General features: G+C 39.0%; 1 non-coding gene across 1 annotated transcript; it reads right to left on the bottom strand.

Moving 5' to 3' along the window:
- Positions 1–436: 436 nt before the first annotated feature.
- On the bottom strand, positions 437–543 carry LOC145027962 (small nucleolar RNA R71). Its single transcript, XR_013675722.1, has one exon. It is a non-coding gene; the product is annotated as a small nucleolar RNA R71 (small nucleolar RNA).
- Between the last annotated feature and the right edge of the window lie 6,290 nt (positions 544–6,833).

A 6,833-nucleotide genomic window follows, 5' to 3' on the forward strand; every position in this document is an offset into this window, starting at 1 on the left:
CGAATCCGAATACAAAGAAGAAAGTGATTTTGAAGGCAGACTAGCTAACCCCATGGCTAACATCGATGAAGTTCCCATGGGTGAATGGAAGAAGAGGATGCGGGATGACACCGGGCCAGCACTTGTGCAACCCGTAATTCCCGCGACTGTCACTTTTGAACTTAAAGGTCACATACTTTCTCCACTAAAGGAGATCCCATTCTACAGGAAAGATCACGGAGACGCATACAAACACTTAGATGAGGTCAACAATATAGCTAACTATTTTAATGTTCCCAATGTGGCCCCCGACACCGTTCTACTCTGTATGCTACCGGTCACATTCAAGGGAGATACGAAAGATTGGCTGAAGTCACTCCGTCCCGGATCCATCACTACTTTGGCAAAAATGAAGACGGAATTCATAGATCAATTTTGCCCTCCTTCGAAAATATCCAAATTGAAGAAAGCCATTGCCAACTTTAAACAACAAGTTGGAGAATCCTTATACGAGGCGTAGGAGAGATACAAAGGCTTGCTATGGAACTGCCTGCATCATGATCTTGATAGCCAACAAGAAGTATCCATTTTCTATGATGAAGTAAATGTGACTACAAGGCAGCTTCTTGATTCGCAAGGACCTCTCACGAAGAAGGCACCCCCGGTGATAAAGGAACTAATTGAGGAATTCTCTAAACACTCTAGAGAATATCATAATCCAAGGAATGAATTAAGTAGGGGGTGGTGAACACTGTTAACGATAGCATGGCGGTGATGATGGCTAAACTAGAGAGTCTAGATCGAAGAATGACTAAGATGGACCAATCCATCCACGCTATCCGGGTACGATGTGAAAATTGTAGAGGACCTCACCTCACGAAATATTGTGATTTGGACGAGAATGGGAATCAGAAAGCACAAGTTTGCTATTCAAGTGGTGATAGATATGATGATAATTGGAGGAGAAATACAAGCAAAAAGAAAGGGATTTCTATCAAAAAGAGGAACCGGTTATGGAAAAGTAAGCTGATTTGGAGGAAATTTTCACAAGGTTTGCAGCTGCATCCGAGAAGAGGCACAATGATACCGACATTGAATTGAAGGAGCAACGGATAATGCTTAAATATCATCAAGCTATGATGAAAGATCAACAAAATTTGCTTAGGAATCAGCAAGCCTCCATTCACAACATTGAAAAACAGCTAGGTCAGCTTGCACAAAAAATTAATCAAAGAACACCAGTGAACTTCCTAGCAATACCGAAAAAAATCCGAGAATGGCACATATAAATGTAATAGCCACTGATTCCGAAAACTTTTTCACTCCTCTGACCTCTATCCAGAAGAAAACCAATAAGGTGCAAACAGAAAAGGAAACTAACTGGAATTCGAGCAAACCCGACTTGACTCGCCAAGTTGGAAACATTGACTCGACGAGTCCGAGGCCTGATGAGAAAATTGTTCTCATTTGAAACCTTACATGCCCCCTTGGCCATTTCCAATCCGAGCCATACCTGATTACCAGATTCAAGGTTATAGAAGATTTTTGGAGCATGTGAAGACCCTCCAAGTAAACACTCCATTCATTGAAACAATACTTCAAACGCCTAAGTATGCAACTTTGCTTAAAAACCTTTTTACTACTAGACAAAATATGAAAGAAGTTGTTGAAGTATTGCTGAATGAACTGCCAGAAAAGAAGGGTGATCTAGGAATCATAATCGTGTCTTGCCAATTTGGGAACATCATGACTACACGAGCATTGACCGATTCGGGGGCAAGTTTTAATATTATGTCATATTCCTTCTTCCAAAAGTTGAACCTCCCGATTCCGAAACCTATTCACATGAAGATCCACTTGGCCGACAAGACAATAATGCATCCAATGGGAGTGTGTGAAGACCTTCTTATTAAGGTTGACAAGCTAGTATTTCTGGTTGACTTCATAGTATTGGTTATGGAGGAGGATCTTAACGTACCAATCATCCTTGGGCGACCATTTTTGAGTACCGCTTGTGCTTTGGTAGATATGCGTGAGTCGACGCTAACATTGAGAGTGGGAGATGAATCGGTAATTTTCGAAGCTGAGCAAAAAGATATGCAAGAAGGGTCGAGGGAAGAAAAAGTTTCGTCACTAGATTTGGATGATGAATTGTTAGAGAAGGAGCTTGTGTGCTTGCAACAAAGTGATCCAAATCGATTCTTGTTATCTTTGGAGGATACTTCTAATGCCAAAGGAGAGTTAGAGGAGATAAAGAGGCTGATCAAGGAAGTTGATTATCAATAAATCATAAAAAGCTCACCGACTCGCCGAGTAGTATCTGCTGACTCAACGAGTACAATCGAAAATTTTTAATCTGGTGCACCTTTTACTTTGCAACCCATTAGTGTCCTTACTGAATCATATGTGCAACTTTTACCTAATCACTTTGAAGACCTTCTTGAGGAAAACGAGGTTGTTGAAGATGTTATCAATTTTGAGAATGCATATTTGGCACTTCTTGAAACAATCATGGGAGGTGATGAGGTTGTCCAAGAGAAGAATAAGGGAAGTTTAGAAGATGAAGGAGATCCAAAAGCTTGGAATGATGATAACTTCCACTCTCCAATTGAATCACCAATGCTAGATCAAGAAGAAGTGTTAACCAAAAGAAAAAGGACCAAGCCTCGTGCCATTGTCTCTACTAATTTTGAAGTGTTAAGTTTCACAACACCGGATTATGTGATGAACAAAAATACAAGCAGGGAAGGAATGGAGAGGAACAAGCATGGAAAAGGGGTGAAGCGTAAAGTTAAAGAAAATGCCGTAAGAAAGAGGATGGAAGATTTGAAGAGGGCTTATAAAAGGAAAATCCATCTGTACAAGACGAAATAGAAAGTACAAAAGCTAAAAAAAAAGGAGATCCTCATGGAGGAAGCAGCAACAACGTGAGCAAGATGGAGTCCAGCTAAAGACTCCTTAAAAAGAAGCGCTTAGCGGGAGGCAACCCGTCAAGAGAGTTTTCTTTTCTTTTCTTTTTCCGTTTTACTTTTCATTTTGTAGGTTTTATTTACGATTTTACTATTTCAATCTTCATTTTTATCCATAAATGATTGCTTGAGGGTAATTAAGGCCTAAGTGTGGAGTGGTGTTATTATTAAACAAAGAAAATTTCAGAAAAAGAAATGTTTTCAACATATTAATATACTCGGCGAGTCTACATGTTGAATCGACGAGTCCTTACGTAGAAACAAATTCGAATTCACGACATGACTCGCCGAGTCCATACTCTGACGGAACGAGTCAGTTCGATTTACTGAAAAAATAACTTTTACATTTCTGTAAAATTAGGGGTTTTAACCCCATTGTAAAACACTTTCACTGCAAACGGCAACCACACCCCTTACTCGACGTGCCAAAAATTCTCTCAAGCATCCATCTCATCTTCCTTTATTTCTTCCATTTTCTGGTCACAAGGTATGATCTTTTGTTCTTAATCTTCATAGTTTCGAATTTTGCAGAATAATGGACCAATTTTGGTTGAAAATCTAGTTTTGGCTAGAATAGACTTATAGGGTTTTTAATTTTTGTCTAATTAGGATATTATAGATGCAATTGGTTGTTGATTTATACTTATTTTGCATTCCAAGACAAACCCCTAGAAGAAATTATGAATTTTGTTGAGTGATTTAGCCAAAATCGGATTTGAGACTCAAGCAGTTCATACGGCTCGCCGAGTCTGTTCATGGACTCGACGATTCGGCCCCTGAGGCAGTCCCAAAAATTTAATTCTAATGTTTACATGTTTTCTGGTTTGTATGTGTTTGTTATTGTGTAGAAAATGTTTCTAAGAGGTGGAAAAAGTTCTAGGGGTAACCAAGTAGACCATCCTTGGTTAAATTTTCCAAGAATTGAGTCAGAATCTACAATGAAAAGATGGAAGAAGAAGTTGGTTGAAATTAAGAAAAAAGAGATTTGTGTCCAAAATGCAATTGATTGGGAATGGCTGGGGAGAGTACGTTATGATGAGGAGTTGGCCCCATACCTTGTCAAAGTATACATGCATAATGGGGTATCTATTACATGTGATGGCTAAGGCTGGTTATTCCGTATTCAAGAACCAGTGTTCAAGGAGCTATGTTGGGAGTTTTTCTCAACTATCAACTTCCGCGGTGGGAACGACTATTATAACCCGGGAGTGGTCACTTTTTGCCTTGGTGGTGAATTCCGCCAATGCAGTATGGTGGAACTAGCTTGCAGATATGGTATCTATGACCAATAATTGGTCACCATGGCAGATTTTGGCACTTTTCTTGAGCAATGTCACAAGGAGTTCCCGGAGGGTGTTGTGGGTTCCACTTGGTTGAATACCATTGCTAACAAGGTGTATATCCCCAAATCCGCTCAACAGGGGAGTATTAGATCACCCACCCATAGATTGATTCACCGCCTTATTTCAAATACAATAAACATGCGAAAAGATGATGACAAGGTTCTTAACCTTGATTTTTTCTACTTGTGGAGTATTATTACTCCAAAGATTTTCTGTAATCTTCCTTACTGCATGGCATCTTACTTAGCTGACGGGGCGGTGAAAGATCGCAAAACTTCAAAGATAAATGGCGGGATATTGGTGACCCGCCTAGCCAAATCATATGGGTTGATGGAACGGGGAGCATGGAACTTGATGACAATGGTCCCGACCCCACCCTTTAATCCTATTTTTTTCGCAGGGCTAGAATTATTGAGGATTATGGAGGGGGACACTATGCTATTCCACATGATGATTCCGTGATTGGACCCGAGGAACCAGGAAGAAGAGTGAGGTCGAGACGCATGCAAGCACATCCCGATCCACCGGTCATTCCGGTGGAAGATGATATACCCCTGGAGTGGTTTAATGTAGAAGGAAGACAATATCAAGATGATTTGGGAAGGGGCGTGAATTTTTCCAACCGGTCCTTTGTCCAAATGTTTAATCACTTCAACATCCAACATGTGGACGGAGGTCAATTTCCTTATATATCAACTTGGGAGGAGAGGATGAATGTACGTAGAAGTGAAGCTGGTGGAAGTGGAGTTAGAGAGGAAGATGCAAAAGAGGATACGGAAAATGAAGATTGAATTTTTATCCTTTTATGTGTTTGGTTGTTTTAAAACAATTTCTATTTGTTTGCTTGGTGTGTTTAACTTTTATGTAGGATTTGAATTATGTTGCTTGATTTCATATTTGTTTTTGATTATTTTCAGAGTTTGGATTAGGGAATACATGCAAGGGGTCTAAAGAATGAGAGAAAAATGAAGAGAGTCAAGCGAGGACGAAATATTAAGTCTAAGTATCGAGTCCGGTTTTAGAGGGGTTAAGGAGTGAATAATTACTGAAGAACAGAAGAATATCTTTTTGAAGTATACCAAGAGTTGGATATAAAGCAAAATCTGTTTTTGTCACCCAACGATGGACTCGCCGAGTGCATTTACCAGACTCGACGAGTCCTTATACAATTACACGAATTCTGACTTTTCGCGCTAGTACTCGGCGAGTTGTCTTGCTGACTCGACGAGTCGTTCATCATTGCACCTTTATAGCTGCTGATTTTATGCTATTTTGTTCACGACTTGTGTGCATTTTCTTTGAGATCAAATCTTGAAGATTTCCGAGAATCTTTCCTGCATATTTGGAGCTAACCACACAAGATTTGACACCCAAGGCATGGATGAGTTGTTCCAATTTCTAAAGATGATTGAAGATGGAGCCTCAATAAAGAAGATCAATCTCGCCACTACTATCTCAGGGGAGTTTGTTCCCATTCTCTCTTTATTTTTATGTTCTTTAATTGTTTTAATATGCAATGGGGACATTGCATAAATTAAGTGTGGGGTAGGGGTTGGTTATATTTAGTTAAATTTTGAAAATTTTACATTAAAATTGCTAGGGCTAAATTAGAAAATTTTGGTAAAAGCATCTAGGAATCATGCTAGTATTGTGTTTGATGATTCTTTGAATACCCAAATGTTTAGTTGAGCCTATACACGTTCTAGTGCATTTGTGGCCTCCTTTATTCTAGTTAAATCAAGGGACAAAAACATAAACTTGCTTAGTTTGAGGGATGCAATATGTTTAACATCATGTACCATAAATGTATCTAGGAAAATTATTATCTTTAACCAATAAAGGTTGAAGTTGAGCGCCCCTGCTTAAGCATGTAGGGTTTTGGTGAATTCAAGGAAATTAAAGTTAAATTATCATGAGTGAATAATTCCAAAGAGTTGTATAAGGGTATCAAGAATTGTAATTTTCTAGTTTATGTATGCTTGGGTTGCTCAATCAAAAATACTTTGAGGTTAGGAGGTTTTTTGGGAATGGATTCGGAGGGATGCATAAAATGAGCATTGTTCAAAAGAGTGGGCGAGTGTTTATGAGGATTGTTAGTATTTAGAATTGAGGGGGGTCCTTAGGAAAATTTTAGACACAAATACATGCGTTGCGGTCTTGGCATAATGGCTGGGTTTGATTAGGATTATCTTATATAATGTTAGTGTGCTAAAATTCAGTTTTGCTTGGTGGCAAGCAAAAGTCAAGTGTGGGGTATTTTGATATGTGCATACTTAGCTATGCATTTAGTATAGATTTTTATCATTATTTGGCTAATTATTTTTATTTTATGGACGAAAGATACTTAATAATGTTGGAATTATATTTTCAGTCTAAAAGATATGTTCGGAAGCTAAAGGAAGCAGGAGGAGCGATTGGAAGTTCGGAAATTGAAACAAGGAAGAAAAATGTCAAAAACAAGAAGGACTCGGCGAGTAGGGACATCTACTCGACGAGTTGTGTTGAAGATTCATGACGCTCTAGAAATCATTGCCGTACACAG

This window comes from Lactuca saligna, chromosome 1 (genome assembly GCF_052625555.1).
Source record: "Lactuca saligna cultivar CGN05327 chromosome 1, ASM5262555v1, whole genome shotgun sequence".
NCBI lineage: Eukaryota > Viridiplantae > Streptophyta > Magnoliopsida > Asterales > Asteraceae > Lactuca > Lactuca saligna.